General features: G+C 39.8%; 1 long non-coding RNA gene across 2 annotated transcripts in view; it reads right to left on the bottom strand.

Moving 5' to 3' along the window:
* Positions 1–4,667: 4,667 nt before the first annotated feature.
* Positions 4,668–26,279, bottom strand: part of LOC102296316 — a 39,169-nt gene continuing 17,557 nt past the window's right edge. The window contains exons 4-6 of one of the 2 annotated variants that reach the window (XR_006055015.1): positions 22,426–22,542; positions 13,009–16,085; positions 4,668–11,186 (exon numbers count right to left, since the gene is read on the bottom strand). This is a non-coding gene — a long non-coding RNA (uncharacterized LOC102296316). Of the gene's footprint in view, positions 11,187–13,008; positions 16,086–21,022; positions 21,724–22,425; positions 22,543–26,279 lie in introns of those variants that run through there. The other variant, XR_001336772.2, reaches the window with a different exon arrangement.

Below are 26,279 nucleotides of genomic sequence, written 5' to 3'. Positions count from 1 at the left end.
GCAGAGATAATTGTGAGAAATCAGATTTGCTCTCTTAGAATATCTGCTGTTCATCATTTAAACCCTTTCCCCCTGTGCCACCACCAGAAACACGTTCCCTCATCCCTCGATCTCTCAGTATGGGAGTGCTTCCGCCTCCTCCTGCCCTCATTTACCTATGGTGCCACCAAAACTTGTGCAATCGTATTTTTTGATAACACAACCAGCTGTGCTTTGACCTGCACACTTGTGTTCTTGAAGCAAGGCCTGGTAGATCTAACTTGTGAAGTTACTACTTTGATTGACATAGATTTTCCTGACAGTTATTTAATAGCACTTCATGGTACAGCTGTATGAATGAATGAAAATTTGGAGTTTGTGTCCCAGGGAGTGTGCAGCTGTGACCAGCATGCAGAAATGTCCGAACCTGCCTCCCTATTGTGTCTCAGTCGGAAGAGTCTATTTATACGCTCCATGTGAGCTCTGAAAATATGGGATAACAAGTTTACAGCCTCGATGTCATCCATTATATACAATTTTACTTTCTGATTTGTGTCAAAGAGACAAATAGCATCAAAACTTGGAATAAACTTTCTTTCTCCTATATAGAAATGGAAAAATAAAATCCTTTTACTGTGATGTGCAAAATGCAAAACCAGTGGCAATGATTTGCAAAGCTTTCCAATTAATTACAATATTGTCAATTACATTATTGTTCATATTATTAATAATATTACTAATTGAAATAGAACATTTAACAGAGAACATTTAAAATGTGGAAACAAATATTCATTGTTTTCATTTTTGGCTCCTTTGTCTTCTTCTTTTATAATTCCTCAAATGATTTTAACATGTGACGCCTACAGATTACAGACGTGTCCATTGAGCACATCTCCCACTACCAAATACAAGCAGAAAGTGAAGCATTGATGGTGCCTTCACATGCTTTCAATGCCTAATGCACTAATGCTCCTCCATATGATTCTAGATGCTCTCGTTTGAATTGTTCAGTGAAACCCAACTGCAAGATCATTCTTCTGCTTAGAGAATACTACTACTACTACTACTAATAATAAATCTTGTAGCACGACAAAGTTAATAAATGTAAGAATTTAACAGTTGTTTAACAGAAACTGTTAAAATGTACTTGTTATTTTTCAGGCATATAATAATTTGAATTCAGTAACAAACTGTTACTGACAAAACAGTTTTTATTGCCAAATTTGAGTGGCCACACTGGACTCCTCAGAGAAGTCAGAAATTAATCAAACATAACACGTAATCATATTTTTTCTGTTCAGGAATGCAAGTAGTAATAATTGTATTTTGACATCTTAATTAAAAAAAATCATCTTCAGCTTTTTGCGAAATAGGAGATTTGGAAATTGTTTAGTAGTAACCGATTTCTCTAACATTTATTACAGTAGTTATATATATACTTTGCTCATTTCCTCTTCTCAGATTAGCCTGTTGTTGTATTTGTGGAACAGTGTTGCCAGCAGGGATGTTGCTGACTGCCCTCTGGTGGATAAACTAAGCAATGTCAACACTCATAACTTTGTTGAAGGGTGTTTTTCCTCATCTCTACTTTACTTTTTATCAATTTCTTTTATTTATCAGGTTTTATAAATTCCGATATAATATTGGCTTGTTAACAAAAAAACAAACAAACACCCCCCCCCCCCCCCCCCCACCCCCCCCCCCCCCCCCCCCCCCCCCCCCCCCCCCCCCCCCCCCCCCCCCCCCCCCCCCCCCCCCCCCCCCCCCCCCCCCCCCCCCCCCCCCCCCCCCCCCCCCCCCCCCCCCCCCAAAAAAAACAAAAAAAACAACAACAACCACAATAATCACATCTCTAATTCTCAACACTTGATACATTATCTTTGTACTATTTTCAGTGAAATATGGACTTAAAATAATAAAATAGTCACTTGATTCTGTTTTTTGTTTACATTTTACACAATGCAATGCCTTGACTTTTTTTTGTTAAAAATAGGGTTGAATGTGTAACTTAAAAAAAGGCAAGATATGTGTGTTGAAAGCCCCACTTTTGTTTGCTTGGAGATAAGCTGCCTGTCAGTGAAAGTGATTGTAGTTTCTTTTTGAAGCCCTAAGGGCCTCAAGAAGTCGGTCACACAGATATGAATCATCTAGGAAAATGCATCACATTAGTGACTTGTAATGTATTCAGATTAATTTGAATAATATTCCTGCCTCTTTTACAACAGAAAAACACTGCTGCATGCCAGCTAATACCAATTACTACAATGCCAATTTGGTAGATGTACAAAAATGATCCTAATGGATGTGCAAATGCAATCTTTTGGTCATTAATTGTGTGTTGCTTTATCAATTTAAGGTGGCAATCTGTAGAAAGTGTTTCTGATCTTAAATCACTTATGACCCCTCCCGACATTGCTGCTCTGAGCTTTCACACGCCTCGCTCCTATTGCTACAATGCCAGTTCTCTGTAACACTATTAATATTTTATGCGATCACGAGCTTCCATAAGCAAATTTCAGTCCCTAGCAAGTTGAGCCAAAGCATGATTAATTTAGTATTTATACCCCGACAACCCTTTAAACAACACAAGGCCCCCGGCCACAAAGCAAGGCACAGTTTGAAACAAAACTAGCAGCCTCTAAATCATAATCAGCACAGTCATTCAGGATTATTTGAGTTTGGGGACTCATTTTTTTCTGTAACAGCAGCTGCAGTTCTGGTGTGGAATCAGTGGGTTTGTGGATGGAAGCCACAGACAAGACAAAACTTTTGTTTTTGTTAGATATGGCTTTCCATCAGTGCCAGTTTTTTTCAGAAATATTGCTGTATTAGACTTAACAAAGCCCTGTGACGTCATCTGTTGACAGCAGATTACAGGTATCACTCTCTCAGAAAACACAGAATCAAGACACAGCTGCCCCGAAACCGCAGATCAGAAAGAGCTGATCCTTTAGTCACTGTGCTGAGATTGCAGCGCTGCAGCTAATCTGTTTACATATGAAAACAAGGCAACACCTGGAGCTGAACTTTTGCCTTTTGGTTTCACTGAAACAGAACTGCTTTGTTTCTTTGTTTCTGTAAATTTAGACCTATGTATGTGTTTTTTCTTCCATACACTCTTTACCTTACATCATACCGACAAGCCTATTTAAGATCTGGTCATTAAGATCTCAACTCAATGATATAGGATAAACAAGGGTGATAATTACCTGTTATTCTTCAATTTCACAATATTTGTTATTGACAAATACACATTACCATCCACATATCAATAACTAATTAATAACATACAAATTAAATGTAATTAAATGATAACTGATAAAATGTGATTTTTAAAAAAATATTGTTTGCATGTATGTATGTATTTCACATTTTAACTTGGCATAGAGAGATGTGAGTTTAACTAAAAGTCCTACTTAGGACCCTGAAACTGACCTCACCTGAAACTGTTGCAAGTCGCAGAAGTAAATCTATGTTTTCATGTTACAGGGCTAATTATATACACATTTACGTTTATATTTAATGATTTGATATTTATACATTTACACATATTATTTTAAATCAGTAATAATAAATTGTGTTGAATCTACCTAGTTTATTTTTCCATATTTACCTAATTGTAGGACTTCCTGGCTTCTCATTGGTTAGTGAAGTTACATGGGGAGTCTAAACAAGGTTGTGTTGTTAAGTGTAGCAAGAGGAAAGGTCTTCATCTTGCTGTTTTCTAATAACTTAGAGAGATTTAGTACCATATAATGAACCCTCATGTTACACTGTCATCAATTTATTTAAACCTGTGCTTCTCCTACTGGGAAATTTCTTAATTCCTTCAATAGAAAAGGCCTCTCAGTCACAATGTAATCTGATCATACTCATATTTCAAAACCTGTATGTAATGCATGCTTTGAGGCCAAATCTAAGACACAAGGATAAGTACATAAGAAGTTGCATGACTAACAGCTAAAGTGAAAGCTAGTCATGTGCCTGGACACTACAAGTTGCTCTTTGATGCCTTACCTGCAGTCTTCTCATCCCTGCAAGGATAACTGTGTGTTTCAGTACGTCATTCAGAATCTAATAAGACTACACATTAACATGATCACTGCACAGTTCAGCTTCATTAAAGATAATCTCTGCGCAGACTCCTTTGGACAGGGCAGGCCACGCCCCCTGTATTCTCTTCTGCTATTGATCAGTACAGTGATTTGCAGCATGTAATCCAATGCTCTGTGACAGGCTGTAACTGAGGTTAAAGATGGCAATTTAATTATGTGTCAGAGGTCATATTAAAGGCTGACCCCTTGACCCATTACCAAGAATGATAGTGATAACCTTTTGTTATTGTTTAAACTAAGCAACATAACAGGCGAGTAGGAGGACGCAGTAAAGTGATGCAATAAATTGGATTTTCAGAGGAAATGAGAATTCAAATGTTATATTATCAGCTTTTGTTGTCTGACTTTTTTTTTTTACTAGCACTCTACAGTGGATGCATTGGAATAATACAGTTTTACAAGCTTGTTGCATTATTTATAAAAAAAAGTATGTGTGAATATCTTGCATTTGCTTGGTAATTTGGAAATCTGTTCTACATCTGTTTCTTTGTGTTTGTCATTTAGGAATCCATAAAAAGTATTATCTGAAAGAAATAAACATCACACAAAATGTTGAAATGAAAGACATCGCTCAATAATTGTAATCACAGCTTTAATTAAATGTACATTTATTGGTTACCATCACAGTTTTAAGCCACACAATACAACTGTGTGAACATAACTGTCTGGCTCTGATGTCACAATCAGGACTGGATAGCTTAATTTAGCAGTGAGACTAGCGAGAAAAAAAAAAGAAAAACTCAACCCAAAACAGAAACAGTCGGGCACATAACATCTGCTACACTTTAGTGCCTAAGTGCATTACACACTCTGATAACCATCTGTGTGTGCTCCTCCTATCAGGCAGGCTTCAGGTCATCCCTCACAGCAGATGAAGAAACAGCTTCTTTGCAAAAAACTGTAACACTGCTGAACTCAGATATTTCCACAGTGAATGAGAGGCCTGTGTGTACCTGTCACTGGAGTGTGGACAATATTTACTCATATGCTGCTCTAAGCTGCTGGTTATATGCAGTGTCATCAGTTCATGGCTGTCCACCAGAACATGAGGGCACTTTTGCTGCTGATACCTTTGACACCCAACCATTATCAGTATTTGTACTTTTACACAAAAAAATATTCATTCATCCCCAACATTCATTAATATTATAAAATCGAAATACTCTGTTTGAGGATGCAGTGTCATTGTGTTTGCTCATTGGTAATGCATTTCAGCAGCTTACTGTTGAGGTGTTCACAGAATTGTTGGATTTTGTTGGCTTTAGGTAGAGCCGGACTGAGCTGTGACTGTGATTTTAAGTCTTAACGAGAAGCTAAGTGTTTTGGTAAAAAAAACTGAAATGAAATGGAAATGTTACAGTAAGTTACTGAGAGCCTCACAGGTTAGGTCTGCTTTTATCTGAGGGTAACCAACACTAGAGTTACACGAGTGGTAGATTAGATTTAACTGCTAGATTAAATGAAACATCACTCTATGAAGTAAGGCTTCACTGAAATAATATCCATTCAGAGACCAACAAAGACCGTGTCTTTGTATTTTGCAGCCGGGATGGTTTTAAATATCTCAATTAATGTCTCCTGTAAATTCCGTGTACTTTTTTTTTTGATAAAACAAATGAGTCTCTGACTTGTTTATGATGCTGTGAATGAGTACAAAGTTTTTATGTTGTGTCATTGGGCCCTTGGGTGCGAGCACTGTCTATAGCCAGCCACATATGCAAATGATTGGGCAATTGTAGATATACAAATATGTACCCATGGTCCGCGCGGCCTAATGGCCTCCCTCCCTCTGGCTGGCTCAATGGCTCATTTAGATATCTGCTTGGTTTATTATGTGAATAAGTCACGCCTGGCTTGTTACGACCCTCCAGGTTCCTGTTTCTGCTGTGTAGCTGAGATGTGTGGCGCTCAATTAGGCTGCCTGGCTGGCAGAGTTAACCCTTTGCGCCAGATAAGCTGTGTTTTTCCTCAGCCATATGGGGTTGGTACATTTTTTGGAGGGGGTGGGTTCCAGGCTGGGATCAAAAGATCAATCCTAATACACTGCTACCAAGCTGACCTCTCAGATGTAATAAAGGCGCCATCTTTCACCCTTGGGGCCTATTCAGTGCCTCCCACCCCATGAACAAACCTGGTATCTTTAAATTAGCTGACTGGCTTGCCCTGCAGGTAATTGCATTAGTTTATCAATGTTCAACACAATTTATTACTTTACTCTAGCACCACTAGGATCCTGGTGTTAATGTCCTCTGTGAGGAGACGGGAAAGAAGGCCTTTGTGTTCGAGAGTACGCGTGAATGTGCGGGTGTCTTTGCAAATAAAGAAAAGTAAACACAATGACACCAAAGAATTCAAATTACTGCTTTATTGCCGGTCATACGTTTTATCTGCGCTGGTATGCTCTTAACAGCGAGCAAGGTCTTAAATGTGCATATTTGGACCATATTATTACCTTACATTTCACTTTGCACGAGTGCACATTCATATTGCATTACCCATGTTATTTATTGGTGACCTTGCTGTTGCCTTTGAGGTGTTGGATCGGTGCCTCCTTCTCCTTTGGTATCCACCCCAACTCTTCTCCACCCTGTCAGTGATCGTTACAGCTCCGGCACTTAAACCTCATACGACAGCAGTCTTATTTGCCTTAATAGGTGCTTCAATCAGATTGTCTTTCATTACACTAAACACAATATTACTGTCTCTACTTTTCAATAGAGTTCTCTGGCCAGAGGCAGCTGTGTGCCTCCCTCACATCTGTATGCATTATGGATCTGTCTGAGGTAATAAACAGACCCTGCTCTTATTCCTGCTTCCTGGTATCATTATTCCTTGCCCCTCAGATGGATTATAGCCCACTGTGCAACATGTAGATGAGTGGCGCTCCTCTGATTGCCTTATGGCCATCAGGCTTTGCATATTTACTGCCCATGAATCACGGTTTGCAGGAAACGCGCAGCACCATATTCCGATCCTCCTCCCTCCTCTACTTTTTATGCTCCGCTTTGTTTTACTCTTTCTCTGTCATTCGCTCTCTCATTTTCAGTTCTTTTTCTTCGTCCGTCTTTCTCTCACTGCTTCCCTCCTTTCGAGTTCTTCTTTCATTGTCTGTCTGTTCCCTTGATCCTGCTCCTTGCATTCCCAGCTGCTTAATTAAAACATGTATTATTAATACGGCTATATCTTTGTCCATCTTTCTTCCCCGTTCATACGACTGCTACATTAAGTGTAAATTGTTTCGCTGTAATTCCCCTTTAATGTCCCTGTTACAATCAGTGTTTCTGGTGTGCAGAGGCAAGGGAGGGCAGAAGAAAAAAAAGAGGGAGAGAGTATGTGACTGGGATCACAGGCTTCTACTGTAACTTAATGTTTGATGTGTGGCTTGCATACTGCAGGCCCTGTAATTAGGTCTGTTTTGCAAGTCAAATGTATATGCTGCCAAAATGCAAAATAAGAGTTAAGAAAAGAAAGTTGCAAGATGTAGCAGGGTATGGTGTGTGTGGGTTGTTCCTACTCAGCCACAGACCCACCTTTAATTTGTTAACACTCATCCTACTGACATAGTTAACATACGTGGACGACCGATGGAGGTATCCAAGAACAATTTACTGTATGAAATTAAATATAACACCAAAATAATAATAGCAAACCTTATTTCTTCTTAAAGTCTTATTACTTATGTAATTAATGTAATCTAAAGAAGAAAAAAGAGTAGCTTTTTTATTATCTGCCAGTATTTTTGCACAGTTTATGTAATATTACTTTCAGATTTACAAATACAAACTACATTGTTATTTATCAGCTTATTTAGCTTTTGTCTATTGAAGTATCACAATTTTTAAAAATAATTTCAATTAAACACTATTTGTCTTGGATTCGTGGATTATATCAGTCAAATATAAAATAACTGAAATAAATATGCAACCCGCCAGCTTGGGGATATAATCTCTCCAGCGTGTACTTGGGACCTCCATTGCATGCCCAAAACACCTTTCGATGAGGAGAAGTAGTGGCTCTACTCTGAGTGACTCCTAAATGGCCAAATGCCTCTATTTCCAACACCCTTGAGAGAAAAATCATTTCTGCTGCTTGCATCCTTGATCTTTCTTTTAAGTTGATACCCAGAACCTGTGACCACAGGGGCGGGCAAGAACACAGATCAACTGTTAAATCACCAGATTCACATTCGTGCTCAGCTCTCTCTTCACCACAACCAACCAGCGCAGTGTCATCATCAGTAGGTGTAATACTTATTTAAACTACTCTTACTTAAACTACTCCATTTGGGGCAGCAATTCAAACCCTGAATCAGTGCTCCACTCGTTGCCAACAGAGAACCACAGCTTCAGACTTGGAGATGCTAATTCTCATCCCATATACTTCACACTTGGCTGGAAAATGCCCCAGTGTAAAACCAACAAAACCACATCATCTGAGAAAAACAGAGATCATATCCTAAAACCACCCTCCACCCTTTGGCTACACCTAGAAATTATTATCCTAAAAGTTATAAAAAGAATCAGAGACAAATGGCAGCCCTGGCAGAGATCACCAACCATGGTTGTACAGGGAATGGAAAAAACTAAACACAGCTAAAGGTAAACACACCATACATGCAGTTATAACACACAGTTTGCCTCATGCCATGCTCAGGGCATGCTGGCGTACGACAGGAGGAGCAAACAGTTGCTTCCTCCCTGTCTGTGTTCCAACAGGAAAGTAACACCTTTGTCGAGTGGATGTTCCAGCTGGACCGTCACATCAGCAGGTGAGTTTTCCATCACTCCCAGGAGGGTCATTGTTGCTCAGATTGGGGCTTGCAAGGTAGCAGCAGCAGCTCTTCTTGTCATGTGTGGCATGACCAGGGCATCTATCTGTCTCTGGAAGATCTGATGACATCTCCAATGTTCTGATAGTTTGGAAAACCTGTGAGTTTTTACATCCTTGATCTTTTTTTTCAGTTGACACCAAGAACGTGTGACCACAGGCAAGAATGCAGATAAGCCCATTCACTTCGACTGTTGAACTTAATAACAACTTTTAGCACCCACAGGTTTAAAGTTTTGCAGTAAATATATCTGCTTTCTTTAGAACGAATCCTCATAACATCTCCAGGTCCAAATTTGAATCTGTAATTTGTTACTCTGTGACATAATGTTTACATTGTGTAATGTTTACATGTTTAGCATACTTACAAAGAAAATAAATTAAGAGGGATCACATCACATCAGCATGATAGTGTTGTCATTGTCAGCAAGTACAGCCTGAGCCTATTCACATTTCCATTACAACTAACTGACATTAGTTGCACCAGCAACCACTGTTGTTTTCACCTACTGTACAACAGATGTTGCATAGTTCTGGAGGGAATCGCCACAGTGGTGGATCTGCAAGTTTGATCTATACCAAATTCCCTTCCTGATGCAATGCTCCAATTTTTCTGGTCTTGGGACCAGCAATGGGAGTATACTATTGGGTTTGCGTCTTGTCCTGGTATTGAACCAGGGATCTTTTGTGTTTAAGGGGAATGTGTTCATCACTACACAGGAGCATGGTTAAATCAAGACAATGGGGATAGGCTGGAGTCTTATTTAAACATACATCACTTTCTGTCAGCCTTTGACGACTCTGATATATTGGATTACTGACCACAATCTTAAAGACTTTATGTTGAAACCAGAGTAAACCAAAATGCTAGAATGGCTGAAGTTCAAGTAGGTGTAGGTGGAAATAGGTGTTTGAAGGTTCATCAAACAGAGTTTGGTGCATGAAGAAATAAGCAATATATATTATTAGTTCATGCACTTTCTGTCCTCTGTCAAAGGCACTTTCCTATATTTTCATCTACCCATTATGTCTAATAAGGTTGTGTTGATGCTTTACCATTTATCTGTCACGGAGTGCTTAGTCTACCATTATTGATTGGAACAGGCCAATTGACTGGGAGAGCGCTGTAAACCAGGCAATTTAAAACCTACATCCTTCATTGTCACATGATGGGCGCAGAATGAGATCCTAAGAGGCAGAATGAGTGCAGTGGCAATAAATAAAGTGAAGAAAATATAATCTGGCAGGGTGACATCGACTGTCAATAAGAGCGCCATCTCTAAAGCCATCAGCGTGATTATCAGGGCAGGGATGATGAGCTGTGGTGTGAGGTACTGCAAAAGCATGGGCCTTGTATCAGGGCCTCTGGTGAGACAGATGTTGTGCGTGAGTAATGGCACAACTATCATGTCACATGGAGGCTCGCCTGCTCCATATAGCGAGTGCGTAACAGGGAAAGAGTGTGAGGGCCTGATAATATCGTAAAACAGTGTTTAAATATTTTAATTTCATTTGTCAGAGGGGCCCCTCCCTTGTACTCCATTACCCTGACAACCATCCTTCATCAGCTGAATGAGTGCATTATTCATTAGCACTAATTATTTTCACATAATGTCTGCCCCGATATATTTAACCTCCACATTACACCCAGGATAATGGCCTTGTAAAATTGAATTGTGAGAAAGAAGTGGAGTTGGGAAGCTCATTTAAAGAACATCAGAGGGAGGAGAAAAAAGAGTGAAGGATGTGCAGGAGGGGCTTTTTGAAGCAGCTGGAGTGGGGTGGGGTGTGGGGGGTTGACAGGAAGAGTGTTAAGCACTTTGGGACATGGAGCCCCAGAAGTGATGGGACATTTGTTCTTGTCTCATTTGCATGCTAAGAGAAGAGCCCGGTGGTTCACTGTTGGGTTGACGAGATACCCAGATGCCCTGTGGGTTGAAGGTGCCCTCCAGCAAGAGAGTTAAGATTAGCTCTCCCTGACCTGACACAAGACCTCAACCATTAATATAAAAACATGTGACCCAGGACAGTCGGAGCAGAGTCTTGCTTTCTTTCGCCTCGATCGCCATCTCTCCCGTCTTAGTCTTTGACTCCAGTCTTTTCCCGTCTTCATCTCCACTTGCACCTCACTTTTCTTTTCTTCATGCATTTTTTCTTCTTCTGCCTTTTTTCAAATCTTCATTCAGTTACTTACCTACATTGACTGACAGTCAGTTCTTTTCAGATATTTTCCCACTGAGAAGTATCAGGATTCCAACTTTGAAACTGATGACCAAAGAAAGTTGTAGTCAGGTATTCATTTACAATTTGTATATTTGTCAATTTGTAAAATATAAACTCAAATAAGGCATGCTGCTCTGCTTGCTTGAGCTGTGATCCCCCCTACCTCACCATATACACAAAGAAAAGAAAAAAGAAACACAACATGGCTTTCATGCATCAGATTAAAAAAAGAAGAAGAAAAAACTAGAAAAGAAAATTCTGTACTATGAAATATTTTAGCTGCAAACTTTGATGAATCAGTTAGGCCCAGAGATGTAAACCACTTTAAGCCAACACTCTCTGTTTTGTATCAAAATGCAATATTTAATTTATAGTTTAAAACACACAGCAATGTTGCTGTAAGCAACTTCTCCTTGTTCACCCTACAAGGAGAGTGGGATGTAAAAATAACCAAACCAAAACAAACAAAAATTACATAAAAAATCTTAAGAGATGGCCTTGTGAAAAACTTTTGTTTCTGCAGACACATGAGAATGATCACAAACAGTCTAAATATCAAACAAATGCATGCAATTCAAAAACTAGAACAACAATTTCTTTTTTGAAATTACACAAAGTATTGTGGGATTAATTTTCTCTCTATCTCAAACTCATCCTCTATCCTGACAAATGTTGTGTTATGTTTTCAAAAGTGGTTGTTCCCTCCCCCTTTATACTGTGACCTGCTCCCATTAAAAGTGCTCTGCTTGATTATGGATCAGATTATGAGTTTTCCTTTATGTTAGTGTCATCAAGTTTAAATTGGACTGAGCTGCTGTTTCACTAATTATTTTTCCTGTTTTCCTTCTGCAGTTTAACTTTGTTGCTTGGAAATCAGCTGCCAATCATAAATATATGACTGTTTCCTGAGCAGGCACAGGGTGGGAGAATGGGGTAGGAGATGCTACAGTCACTGACATTGATCAAAATACGAATGCACAGTGTATGTTTCCATATTTATGGTGAATGGAAGAGGAAAAAAGTTTCACCTTTAGTCTTTTTGCAATTAATGCAAATATTGTTTGATTACTTGAGTTTTTATCCCCACTTCCTAACCTGGGCAGGTGATAGAAAATGCATAACTACAAGGACTGATAGGTGGAGGTCAGTTATTAGAAGTTTGCCTGGAGCTTATTTTGTTTAACTTTTGTTAAAGCTCCTCCAGCCTATGCTAACATCCTATTTAAAACTTTGCAGCACCTAACACTACCTGCCTCTGGTCCATTATATGAATTCAGTATATTCCATAACATCTCAGTGACATACTTCACATCACAACACAGCAAAGTCAATTTTGTGACAAAGCAAAACACATTTTCCTTTTGTTTTTTTCCCTGACTAATGTTGCAAACAGTGACCACTCTCCTCCCCAGGCTATGAGACTGTGAATGCGAGGGTACTGCTTTATATGCTTGATGATGGGTAATTGTAGTTCATTTCAACTGGGGGGAAAAATATATTATTCTCAAGCCTTTCTGTGTACTACCCAGAAGGCAGTGCTCTCTTTGTGTAAAGGATCTATCTCTCTGACATTTAGATTTGCCTTTTAAAGATGACATTTTTCAAAACTGGCATTTCTTCATATGTTTTCTAGAGGCGACAAAATTATCCTTTTAGATCCCAGTCAGAGTGTTCACCTAAGTGAGTAGTTTATCCAACCTTAAATTGTTTGGTTTGTCCTTGGTGATGACGATATTTCATGTAATGTAATGCTGATATTGTGATAATTCTACTTGTCTGTGCATTAAAAGGATCCACACTTAAGAAAAAGAAATAAATAAAGACTTACAAAAAAACCCGTCATATGTAAGGTTACAAGAGTTACCGTTTCCTTGCTGTGTTCATGGTGGCTGAGGTTGGGAGGGTGCCAGAGCTCATCTGCAGAGGGATAAAAAAAGGATAAAGTGCACATTTATCACATTTGTTGTATAACTGTGATTTATATGCGGCACAAATATGGTATATGCCAACAGCTTGATAGGTTTGGATGGTAGCTGATAGTTTTGGGTGTGTGACTGAAGATTAATGGAGTACTACACAGCTATCCAGGAGACACGCTCATCTCTGAATGATTCCTTTGAATCACAGGAGCTTTCCAATTACTGCACTCTAGTGACTCGCAATGAACCTTTATCCATTCTGCAAATGAGCATGCTATCCCTAAATAATTTCCTCTACAAAGATGGTGCTATGCATTATGAAATATTCAGAACTCAATTTTCCGGTTCTATCAGTCTTTGGAAAGATCCATAATTACGCGATAATCCACAATGTAATTCATTTTGGGTACTTGGAGAAACGGAGTTTGCTCCATAGCAAAATCTTTAATATGTTGTTGAAATGGGATGACGCATGCTTTGTGGCTTTTTTAAAGAGGATTTTGTTTGATGATTCCATTTTACCCTTACTTATTTTTTTTTTTTAGACTACCGACATCTTCAAGGTCAGTGAGAAAGTCCAGACTAAGGAGATATTGTAGTGAGACAGCTGGTACATTGATGGGTATTGCTGTTCATAATTACATTACATAAAAGGAACACACAGACAAGATTGAGGACGGGTATTATCAAAAAGTGTAGAACTGCCTAGACACATAAACCTTCTTCACAAGTGGCTATAATATTGCAAGAATGGTAGCTTTATGTTAAAAACTAACAGCCTACCATTACATTAGAGTAATTTCAGAAATGGAACTGTTATAGAACAGCATTAGAAACTGAAAAGAGTAAGATGGTGTTGGATTATTGCTTGTTGGCCAGAGATCTGAGGTTAAAGATCACTTAATGTGCACTGTAACTCTATCCTCAGGTAAGGCATGCTTAAGAAATATTGGCATTCAAAAGGTGAACAGAGCAGACTATCATTTGGCCAGCGTGGTCATACATGTGAGTGCGCAGTGATCCACAAATAAGAACAAGCACATTATCTGTACAGTCATTTCCATTGGAATGTGTACCATAAAGAGCAAATGTGTGCTCTACATTCCTGTGCAGCTGCTGCCACATACTTGTAGAAGTTTATAATATATAATACAATTTAGACAGCACCATCTCACCGTAAGGTGTTCAATAAAGTGGGTAATAAAAACCTTTACCACTGGCTTTAAAACGAATAAAGTTAAATGGAGCCACTGACATTTTTAGTAATGCATTATTGTAAGTCAGCCCTGCAACTGCAAGAGGCAGGGTGTGTCAAAACAGCTGTCTGTCACTGCGACAGAAAGCTCGGCGAGACAACGTTAATGACGCGCTTGTTAAAATGTGATAACAGTGCTGAGCTTAAAGGCCAAAGCTGTCACAGCAGGAGAAGAGAAAAGTGTAGCATAGTGGAGAGAAGTGTGGGAGGCTGCTGGAGTTCAAAGAACTCAATGCCAGCTGTACAGGTGAGTCAGGCGAGTCTCTCTTTCTCACTCCTTACTAAAAAAAAAAAGTTAATTTAAAGGTTTTCATGATTTACTGTAATATCACACATAATCATTTTTCAGTACAAAATATATAAGTGATATATTATAATGGCTCTTCTTTTTGGCAATGACTAATCAAAAACTGACCCTTAATGTCAGAGTGAAAAAACATCTCCCCAAGGTGAAATACAAGTACAAGTATAAAATGTAAAATTCATATTTAGTCCCTTCAATATGTCAGTGGACAGAAGCTAAATCACTGCTGTTTCAGTCACTTGGGTACAGCATTAAGTTCTCATTCAGTGGTCAAAGGATTTCACTTGACTGTGCTACACCTGTGTAAGACAAAAGAACACTCCACATTGCCTGGAGTACGGCTAAAGGTTAAGCGGCAGATTGATTTTGTCAAATGTAGCTGTAAATCTTCTAGGTGAGGCTTTAAAACTGAATAAGTCTGCAAAACGACTTTTGAAAGACTGTGTGACCTCAGTGAGGAGCTAAGACAGTCAGCGTACCTGTGACAGTGTTTTTTATTTACAATTATTTGTGCCCCTCGTCCCAACAGCTTCCTGTCTCCACCTGTTCTTTTTTCCTCCAGGTCTTGGCGTCACTAAAATAGGGAGAGCGTAATTAATGAATTGCTTTCAGCTGTCCTGCCAGCCTCCACTGGCCCTCCACCCCACTGCACCACCCCTTCCCTGCAGTGGAGCCGCAGATTACATCTCGCCACACACCTCCACCTCTACTGATGCTGGGGACCCATCCGGCTAAGCCTACTCACCTACACCCCCCCACCAGTGGGAGAGAAAATTGGCCAGAGCAATCTGTGCCCCTGGCCTATGGATTACCTTCAACTTAAAGGGCTGCAAAGCCAGATATCACAGGTTGATACGGGTGTTGGCATCCATACATAAAGCGGTGGAGCCTCTACAGCGGGGTGTGATCTGAGCAGGCGGTTAATGACCGTCCCAGGAGGTAATAGCGAAAATAGTTGATGTCGGCATCAAGTAGGCAGCAGCATATGCAGCCTACTTTGGCTTTGAGGAGGTTGAGGTGAAATATCTCTGTGGCTCCTCCCCTGTCCGACCGCACCACCTCATAGTGGACGTCAACCACTCAGCAACAGTAATTTTGAGCTGAAAGAAGGGAGCAGTTGCCTAAGTCTAGTCCCTCTGTTGTACAAGAGCTCCTGACGTTGCTGGGCTGCAACCTTTACTCTGTGTGTTTTTTTCCCTTAAACGTTATCTGCAGCAGCACTACTGGATGCCGCTGAATGTCCCCATGCACACAACTGACCACCCACTCTGACTCCAACAATGCATATTGTTGGCATCATTCTGGTACGCTGTATTTCCCTCCTGGTCAGGAAGAGGGTGTTGGAGTCCTGGCAATGAAGAACACCTGGCCAACATCCATCAAAGGACACTCCCATCACAATCCTGCCATGGTACTGATGCAGCCCTCCATGGGTCGGGAACAGCGCCTACCGCTGCCGGGACCTGTGGAGACAGATCGGGGAGAAAGATGTTAGTCGGCTACTCCACTGGGGTGGAGGTGGGGAGCCTGTTACTTGGAGCTGGGACTGGCCTCGTCCCGCTGACCCTCAGCCTTCTTTGACCTCTGACTGTAGAAACAGTGTTGGAAAGTTGAATTCAAATGAAATATATTTGTATACACACTAAATGGCAAACCTGTAACCTGCATTGTTTCCATATGTTTGCTTTTTAAGTTAGATATTACATTACTAATGTTTCCCACATTGTCTTTGAAGTTTTGCTGGATCTTGTCACCCCATGATGTGAGTGAGACTATGCAGGTTGTGGAGGATTTGGTCCCTCAGGTGCTCCATGGGATGGTGTAAACCTTTGTTCTGTTGGCAGCTCATGGCTGTTTGGCTGAAGAGGGAAACTGTGGCTGTTTACATGCACAGGGTTAATTTTACTGACCAGACGGTATTTCCCTCCCCCACATAAACCCAGGTGCAGATGCCAGTAAGACTTGAGAGAGAACAAACTGATATCATGCAAAGTTCAGGAAGACAGGGAAGAGGGATGAGGAATAGCCTGCTCAGGTGAGGACCAGAAGCCAACCTAGAGGGATGCAAGGCTGGTTCAGCTGATGGCCTTGAGCCTGAAGGCAGACTGAGGCAGGCTGATCAGAGATGGGCTGATCTATTAGTACCTCATTTCCACCAATGTAGTGTCTAATGTACAGGTAGTTCCATATATTTCCAAAGAAAACTAAAAAGCCGATGTGTCTCACTGACATCATTGGCCACAGGAGGTGCTACAATAAAAAAGTCACCAACGATTGGAAGATGTAACCAATGGATTCGGTCTACTGCAATTTGTCTTTGCATGTAAATGATCCAGTTGGTTCTCAAATATAGTAAAATTGAGCCAGATCTCAAAAGGCACCAAGTCAGAACCAGCTCAACACTGGCATCACCACCATATTGGTGAAAAACTACTAGGTATTAAAGTGGGAGGTATTAGACAGGGAAGAAGTACTGGAAACACAGCTCAGATGGGACCTGCATCAGGATCAGGGGAGTCAGCGAAGCAATAATGAGAATGACTAGGAATTGAGACTAGGAGGCAGTCGCACTGACTGATAACAGAGACCTAGCAGAGAGGTTTCAGCAGAACCTAAGCACAAGTATAGGTCATCACTTAAATGAACCTCATAAGGCTCTGCCTTAAAAACAGCAGCCTCAAGTCCGGCGTTAAGAAGAAAAATACCAACAGCACAGAGAGAGAGACGTGCCAGGTGCAGGAAAAGTCGGGCTGACCCAGGATAGGGACAGAGGTTGCAGAAACTGATGTGACTGGTGTAGTGGTGTGGTGTGCTTTAGAAATATAGCAGTCGTGCAGTTAGAGACAAGATTAAAGGGAAGATCATCCAAATTTAATCAGGTGAGGCTTTTTATGGGCAATTTCACTAAACTTTTCTTATTTTCTTTTTACACTTGTTAAAGGTGTTTAAATGAAATAGGGATGTAGGGGTAGCAAATACTTTGAAAACAAGTCGTTTGCATGTTACACTTATTTTGAGATCATGGGCCTATTCTCCTGCTTTGTGCCAGGAATGCCACATTCAATTTCCTTTCATTTATCATCTATAGATTAAATTCAACCAGTGTTTAGTGTGCAGTATACCTGCGTCTGTCCTTAACAACATTAGTCATTTCCCTTTCGAAAAAAGCCATTTTTGTCAGTGTAATCAAGAGTCGATGTCCCTTTTATTCTCAACACCGTTTGGTGATGAATTCCCTGCAAAGTATTTCCGAATACTTAGCCCAAGGAGGTGTAATTTAAATAATATCAGTCAATGTGCTGCTGCCAGAATAAGAATTATGTCCACACCAATATCTCATGTGACACAGCAGAGGAAAGACTTTCCCCCTGAATAACAAAAGTGCAATAATTCACTCAACATTATTATCAACCTAATTATAATAGGAAAGCTAGCTGAATCCCCTTTCCTGTTTGAATTTCGGAGCAAATAGGCAAAATGATCAGTTATTTTAATTTTGCTCAAAGGGGGTGACGATTAGTCACATCGAGACAACAAAGCTATCGTGTTGCTTTTTTAATGACCACTGAAAGTTCGTAAAATTGAGGCCACAAACTAAAAACACACAGTTTGACAATATTTTCTCCCTGGTTTAATTTAAAGGTCACATGGACCATATAAATATTAAACATTCATATCAAATTTACCATGGTACGCAAACTCACCACACACTAAGAGTCATCACATTTCGCAGGCATATTATCATAATTATATCACTATAACAAATTTAATGAGAGCAATCAGCTCTGAACAATTTTGCCTCCAAGGAAGCAGAGGTCCCAGTCAGTCACAGAGCTACTCCTTGGTCATTCTCTATTAATTTGCACAGTGTGTTCTCTGGGTGTCAGGGTCCTGGCAAAGTCGCTCCCCAGTGACTCCTACCTCCAAGTCAGCTGCACAAAGGGGGCCCTAATTAGACTCTCATGTGTATTTAATGGACCTGCTGCCTTTAGTTCTGTGAGACAGAAAGTGCCTGATGCTACAACCTCTGTATGAAGAACCCTTCACACACTTTGGAGAGGGACATGTCAAGTAATATCTGTGTGTGTGTGTAAGAGAGAGACAAGGAGTGTGTGCTGAACAGGACCCAAACCTGAAGCCAAACTTTTAGAGTCCAGTGAGTCTAAAAGTATTATACATGCATCATGCATACCTTCCTGACCTTACGTTGATATTACTTTAAAAAGAAGATTTTTTTTTAAACCAAATAATTTTTTTCTTTTCCCTCGACCTTACAGAACCTCAGTATTTAGATCATTTTTAAAAAGTTGTAACACATCCATTTCCACTTAAAATTGCTTTCATATTTAAATTTCATTTCAATGGCAAATAGTTTATACTTCTATGTCAGACTATGTCTTTCAGGATCTTTCATTTACAGTGTGCAAATCACAAAACCCTGTCATTTTTTCATAAACACCTCTGCAGGAAAAGGAGTTTGAGTGAGGCATGTGGATCATCCAGACTAATAGGGGCACTGTGAAACACAATTCTGAAATTGAAATTCTGTTCATCCAGAGGTATATATCTCAAAAGTTGACAAATAAAACAGACAAAACTGGTACAATCCATTTTTGGCTAAGAATGATTTTTTTCTGTACTTAAAGGGAGCTGAAATGCATTGAAAACAATCAACAATCATCACATTTTCAGCCTTGTGGATGGGAGTGGGACTGCTTAACTCTAACCCATTTGAATTTCCTCTCTTTCAGCGTGGCCTGTTCTAATGAGGACCGACATCTGGACCAATCTCACAATACGGGGGCTTTGACGAATGTGACCCCTGTGGTCAGTCCTTGCCCCTAAACCCACCAGGACACATAAAGCCGTAGCACAGCCCCTGTTAAAGGGCTGCACTGGAACATAAATCGGCCCTGGCGTTTTTTAACTGTCCAATTTGCATGGCCCCTACACAAAGAGGCTAACGATGTTTTACAAGACAAACATGCATAAGCGCAACTGCAGCAACACAAACATGCATGCAGGTAGATGACCTGGTTGAGCTTATTAAATATCGTAGAGCTCCGCGTAATGTGGAGGATGCACAGAATGCCTGTTGTGCGCACAGGAAAAACATTTGAGCTTGTTTGATACGATTGCTTTGACGTGGCTTTAGCCTGAAATTGCAAGCAGAGCTCATGGAAAGCTGCATTGTCCGACAGAGCAATGCGAGTCTTTGAGATAGAAGAAAAAATGATTTAAAAGTTAGTGAGAAAGAAACCACAAAGCCAGAGAAAACAGAAAAAGAGCGAGACTGCCGATGGGAAAAGGCAAGATGAAGAGGGTGGTGAGATGGGAGTATGGGTAGTTTTATCTGGTGGGCAGGGAGACTGTGGCGGCAGGATCTATCTCTGTTAGAGAGAACATGGGCCTGTTATTAAAGCCATTTATCACTGGCTGAATATTCTCCCTTTAATAGGCTCTGTCGTTAATTACCCAACTTTGTCAAGATGGGGAGTCAAGGGCTCTCTGTTTTCTCGGTCTGTACACAGACAGGCTCACACGGACACACACACACACACAGAAACGCATGCTTGAACACATCAGATGATTCGATACATTTTCACAAATCTGGAGGCAGGACAAAGCATTTATATGACCACAGATTAGAAAAAATGTTTTCATTTTGTCTACAGCAACACAACATGAAACGAAATAGCCCAGAAAGAAATACTATCTTTCTGATGCTTGTCCATAGCTCTGTTGACATTTGGCAAATAGGGAGGTTTTTATTACCAGCAGCGACAATGTATCTGCATTGTTTTTGCCACGAGACTCTGCCTTTGCGTCTCTTAATGGCTTAGCAGGATCTGGGAGGCACCTACAGTCGCTGGAACTAACACAAAGGCAGTTTTGAGCAGAATGCTTAGGCTCTTGTTAATTTCTCTTTGTCTGTGGACAGATGATGCTAACATGATCAGCACAGCTATGCGAGACATTCACTGAACTTTACATGTGAGTCCCAACATCCTTCTTCAATCTGTTTGCCAAAGTTAGTAGTGTTATTTTACTGGACTGCCTTCAATGCTCCTGCATATCATGTGCACAGCTGTTTTTTTTGTTTGTTTGTTTTGTTTTTTGTTTTTTTTGGGGGGGGGGAGGGGGCTTAAAAAAGCACATTAAGAGCCAACAAGATTGTCCAATAGTGCTTTGTAAATGCAAAATTTCTTATGCACATATTTCTTCAATTGTTAATTTTTCAAGAAAAACTTACCATCACTTCATAAAACCTCAAACAGGATAAAAGAAGATCCAACAACAAACAACAGCAAATCACTGCTTACACATTAATGCATTAGTTAAACCTATCCATATATATATATATATATATATATATATATATATTTTTTTTACACACACACACACTTTATATACTGTAACACACATTTTTGTATCATGAGTACTTTTACTTGTTATGGAGTACATCTATATTTCAGCTTTTAGTATAATAAGATCTGCTTAATACAGTATATATTTTTTTAATAGTTGCTGAAAAAAATCAAAGAATTTGAAGACATTTTATTGAGAATTTTTTATTCAACTGATGGAAAAATCATTAAAAAAAACTAAGTTAAAATAATTTATTACACTGTGTTTGAAATAAAAAAAACAAGGATCTGCTCTACCTGTGTGTGTGCGTGTGTCTTATATTAACAGGTGGCACTAGAACCTCTAAACATTAATGTTCCAACAATAATAAAACGTTTATTTTCTCCTCTTAAGTTTCTATTTGGGCGGCTTCAAAAATGAGGTTTCATTAATGTTAAGCTAACAGTTTCAGGTGCTCCATTTACACTGGTGTGGGACCGCACCTCCTCCCCCTTTTCTGTATCCCTAATCACACTCTTTTGTGATCCTTTTATAATTAGCCAGTTTACTGGCAGGCAGAATGGAGTGGTGGATGTAAAGCATTTACAAGGGTCCTCGACAGGACACGCCAGCACCTTTTGTATAGCAATTAGTTTGTCTGTGAAAACGGATAAGACAAATAGGCTGGGACGGCATCTGGTATCCTCGTAGCTCTCAGTGCCTGACACAGAGAAAGAAATGGGAACACAGAGCCTGAAAAGGAGGGAAAAAAGAGGTTCAGAGCCAATCAGGAACAATAAGGATTGCACCTCAAGGATTTGCTATGAAGGCTGAAAAGTTTACAGTATGAGGAAACTGATCTGGAAATGAATAAAGCAGCTCTGACAAATATGATGATAAGAGACTCAGAGAGGGCTGTGTAATAGGGACCTACTTTTTGCGCGCTACTGATTAAGAACCGGCTAAGTGTCTGCAGAGATTCCCCTGTGCACAATGCAGCACAGGCAGAGTTTAGTATTCGTCCCAGTAGGGTTTCCTTTAGTACCCAGTCATTTACATTGTAGTTATCCAAAGACAGAAGGAATGAAAGACAGAGTGTCAAGTGCTCTATTGATCCCTTTGGCCTGATTAGCTCACCAGTGTACCGTCAAAGCAAACTAATCAGATACATTGATCATGGAATACTTTTTAATGCTTCCCCAGGCAATAATATGATTTTTCTCAAGTCAAATTACTAGTCAGTTATCTGTTGAGATGTGATACCAGGCATCTGGGGTTTTAACATTTCCTATGAGATGTCAGTTAGAGTCAGTGGCTCCATTTCAAACTCTTAACTGTTTGGCAACAATGTGGCACTGACAATAAAATGCCACTTCATTTCCCGAGGCGTCATAATTTCTGCAAACCTAGTTTTGTCAAGTACCGCTGTCAACAGTGATAATAGGTGTTACTCACTTGTTATATTCTTGCTTCAGCACAGACTCTCTGCTGCGTTCACTTTTGGCCAGAAGAGGTTGCTGTGTTCCCTGCATATAACATGAGGCCTGCACTGGTTCCAGGGTGGGGGGGTTTCTATGTGAGAAAGAGGAAATAACAATGAGGAGCTGATAATAAAAATACTACAACTGAAGAAAATGATCTGCGCTTTGTGCTCCTTGAAACAATGAAGCAGACATGCTGAAAATAAACCAGCAACAAAATATCGAAAGCAAACCCCAGTGTGTTGTAACATGTGAGATAATTGGCGGCAATGGACAACAAATCTCCCCCACCAAAAAGGAAAGTTTTTGTTAATCGCTGTTAGCCTGCAGCCCTCTAACATTGAGTCACCACTAATTGATTATAGATGCCATTTCCATCATTGACAGTAGGGGGCAGGATCCATACATTGATTGCACTTCCATTATGTACAGGCCAAGTAATTGTACTGTGAAGCCTATTAACACACAGAGCTCTGGAAAATATTTTTTTTGTTGAGTCATGCAAATTTATTTGCCTCAACCATTTATTTCACTAAAAAAAAGCAAAAAAAAGCAAAAAAAAAAAAAAAAGGTCAGACTCACAGCGCACAGCTTTTGAAAGAGATCAGAAGGGGGAAGAAAAAATAATTAATCTCATATCTTCAAAGTTAAATCTTCCTTATCCCATTTACACCAATATCTAAACAAGCCCCACGACAGAATCTGAACAGCTGTGAGAGATACGAGTCTCTCTCTGATACCTGTGTTCCCGTGATGCCGGTGATCAAACGCTGTGATAGCATAACATCCCCTCCTGTCTGTCACAGCCTCAGGCTAAACATCAGCAGAGCGCCTTGCAGCTTGCAAATGTTCTCATGACAAAGTTAAAATGTCTCGATTAATATCTGAGCGCTCGGCTGTTTTGTCACTTATCTGTGTCTCTGCTTTAGCTGCTTTTCCAGCTTTGTGCAGTGTTGCTGCATCAGCGGGGGAAAAGATTCAACCAGTGGGAAGACCTAATTCATAAGAACTGAAGAACCCGTCTTTGCTCCTTTGCACCTGTGACGACTTGCTTCATGGTACATTTTGATAAAGATGCTTCTGTAGATATATCCTAAAAATTATGTTGTTGAATTAAGTAAAAAATACATAAATAAATGAGGAGTTTGCTTGACGCTTGCCTAGTACTGTGTCATTTAAATATATTTAACCAGTAATACACAGAAAAATGTAAACCAATCAAAAAATGACGCCCACTTGGCCTTTTGAGGCATTTAAAGGAATCTCAGTTTGTCATCCTTAGGTGTGACATTGCTTTAAGAAAAGGATCAACTGCACTCTTTTGCAAAAAACAAACAATTAAATATTGTTTCAATGTTTTCTCCCATCAGGACAAGCAGGGTGGAGTTCACTACTACCAAGAAGTGAAAGTCCCACCAGCAGTGTTCCTCCATGTTGACACTTAATGTCCTGCCCATCTATCTTTTAACCATATCTCATGCGTGATGGCATGTGACTAAAAAGCTTGCCTAGTCAGACCTAATTAGGCAGCGCCTAATCAGACAAATCCTTGGACAAGCACACAAAGTGGATCGTAGGGAGATGTAGAAACCTTCCCCCGATGGACTCAGTGAAAGTATACCAAAAAATACTTTAGCGATCTGATGGAAAGTCCACTCGTTTAACTGCAAATACGAATGAAATATAAATAAATGTGAAGGGAAGCTGTTCTATTATTCTGTAATCTACTCTCAGAATCTCTGTTTCCACATCTGTTCAATAGCCCCTCCCCTGTTGATCATTTTTACAGTTCTGCATTTTTACTGGACCTCTGAGACCCAAAATCTTGATGTACCTGTAGGAAATTTGATTAACACACTTCAAACTCAGTTGACTGCGCAAGAAAAAAAAGGCTGTACACTGAAGCTTATGGTGCCTATGACATAGGGCAGATGGAGAGCAATGATAAATGAGGAAGAGGGATGGATGTGAGTCAATACTTGCTGTGCAAAAGTTAGTCTGACATGGAGAGGGGGTGCTGTAATCTTAGAGAAGAGGAGAGTACTTCAGAGGATGGGAGAGGACAGGACACCAGATAGGAAAGGACGAGACAGGCAGGAACAGCAGTACAATAATGTCTCTCTTCACTCTGTCGGTCCCTGTGCACTAAAATATTGAAAAGCTTTTGTTTTGCCTAGTTGAACATGCACTGATGTGACACAAACTGTGAACAAAGCCATTTCACACGCATGGGAATCCTCTACTTTTATAATTTATGATGAGGTGAAGACTGCAGCCGCGCCCTAAAGTTTGTTCTCGACATCGTAACAGCCGCTACATCCAAACTTAAAAAAGTTAATTCTGTCAGTTTCTTTGGAGCTTAGCTTTCACTCGTTTAGCTACTGATCACACAAAGCAGCTGGCGGAAAAACCTTGAAAGAAAGATCACATGTCTCTGAACACAACCCAAAGGTTCAATGTCCACAGTTACTTAGGTGTGTTTTCATTCCTGTGTAATCAAACTAATCTCCCCCTTTTAAATAAGAGAGTGACGTTTGTTCCTACCTTGAGCTGGAGGCTAACAGTAAGTCCTAATGTGCAAGTTACTTTAAATTTACTCAAAGTAAATTTAAACAGTAACATCTAAAACCTGTGACGTCAGAATAAAGTAACAGTATAAGTACATATAATAATAATAATAATAATAATAATAATAATAATAATAATAATAATAATAATAATAATAATAATAATAATAATACTGAGTTAACCAATAAAAGAAAAAAATTGCATGCATGCTAATTCCCAAAAGTGTTCATGCACGATGATTCACTATTATTGCCTCTCATAAATAATTTTCCAGGAAATTAAAAAAAAAGATAGCTCTAACATACCTAATAAAAAAAACGGAATGAAATAAAACTGAAAAATGATGGGTGCGTAGAATCACTGCTAACCCTGCCTATTAGAGTGAACACTGCATGCACACAGTGGAAGTCACAGTTTAAATCAAGATGCAGAAAGAGAGAAACCGTGACTTACTCAGGTCTCGGCCTGTGCTCAGTTCAGTGTGCTGGTTATCCAAACCCCAAAGACACGGGGACAGAGATTGAGCAAATACACAGTGATCACCCTACAGTATAAAACACTGTTCAGAACAGAAGGAACCACACACACACGCACACACATACAAAATCTCTCCCACAGTCGTGAGCATGAATTATACATCTCTCTAGAGGATTTGCTTTCTTCCCTCTGTCCCCCTTCTTTCTCTTTTCCTTAACCTCTGTTTTATTTTTTCGTCTTTCTTCCCTGGCTGTATTAATTAACAACAACATGAGGATTAAATTAGTTTAACTTTACAAGTCAGCAAAAAAGGGTTTAAACGAGCTGCTTCCAAGACATACGAGCGGGAGTAACAACAGCGACTGATGAATGCAATTCTACCCTGTCATGGACACCTCTGTCGATATCTACATCATCTCTTCCTTTTCTGTGTCTGCATGTGTAAATGCAACTGAGACCTTTTAATTTTTTTTTTTTTTTTTTACAATGAACGAATGTATCCATACAACTCTACAGCTGAAAATATCCCACTTTGCTGTGGTTAAAAAGAACCAATACGTACTGTATCTGTAAAAGGTTCGTGTTGAAACACTTTAAGTCACTGATGATGAATAAATTATTTCATCCTCACCACGGGGAACCTAATTTCTACTGACATTCAAGGAACACGTTTTCAGAAGATGTAGAGGTATGGGTCAGCAAATTAAACTGCAGCAGTACTTGTGTGTGTGTGTGTGTGTGTGTGTGTGTGTGTGTGTGTGTGTGTGTGTGTGTGTGTGTGTG

Source organism: Haplochromis burtoni, unplaced genomic scaffold (genome assembly GCF_018398535.1).
Source record: "Haplochromis burtoni strain Fernald_Lab_line unplaced genomic scaffold, NCSU_Asbu1 Contig_195, whole genome shotgun sequence".
In the NCBI taxonomy this organism is placed as follows: domain Eukaryota; kingdom Metazoa; phylum Chordata; class Actinopteri; order Cichliformes; family Cichlidae; genus Haplochromis; species Haplochromis burtoni.
The sequence above is the reverse complement of the archived record's forward strand: the minus strand, read 5'-3'. Positions and strand labels throughout refer to the sequence as shown.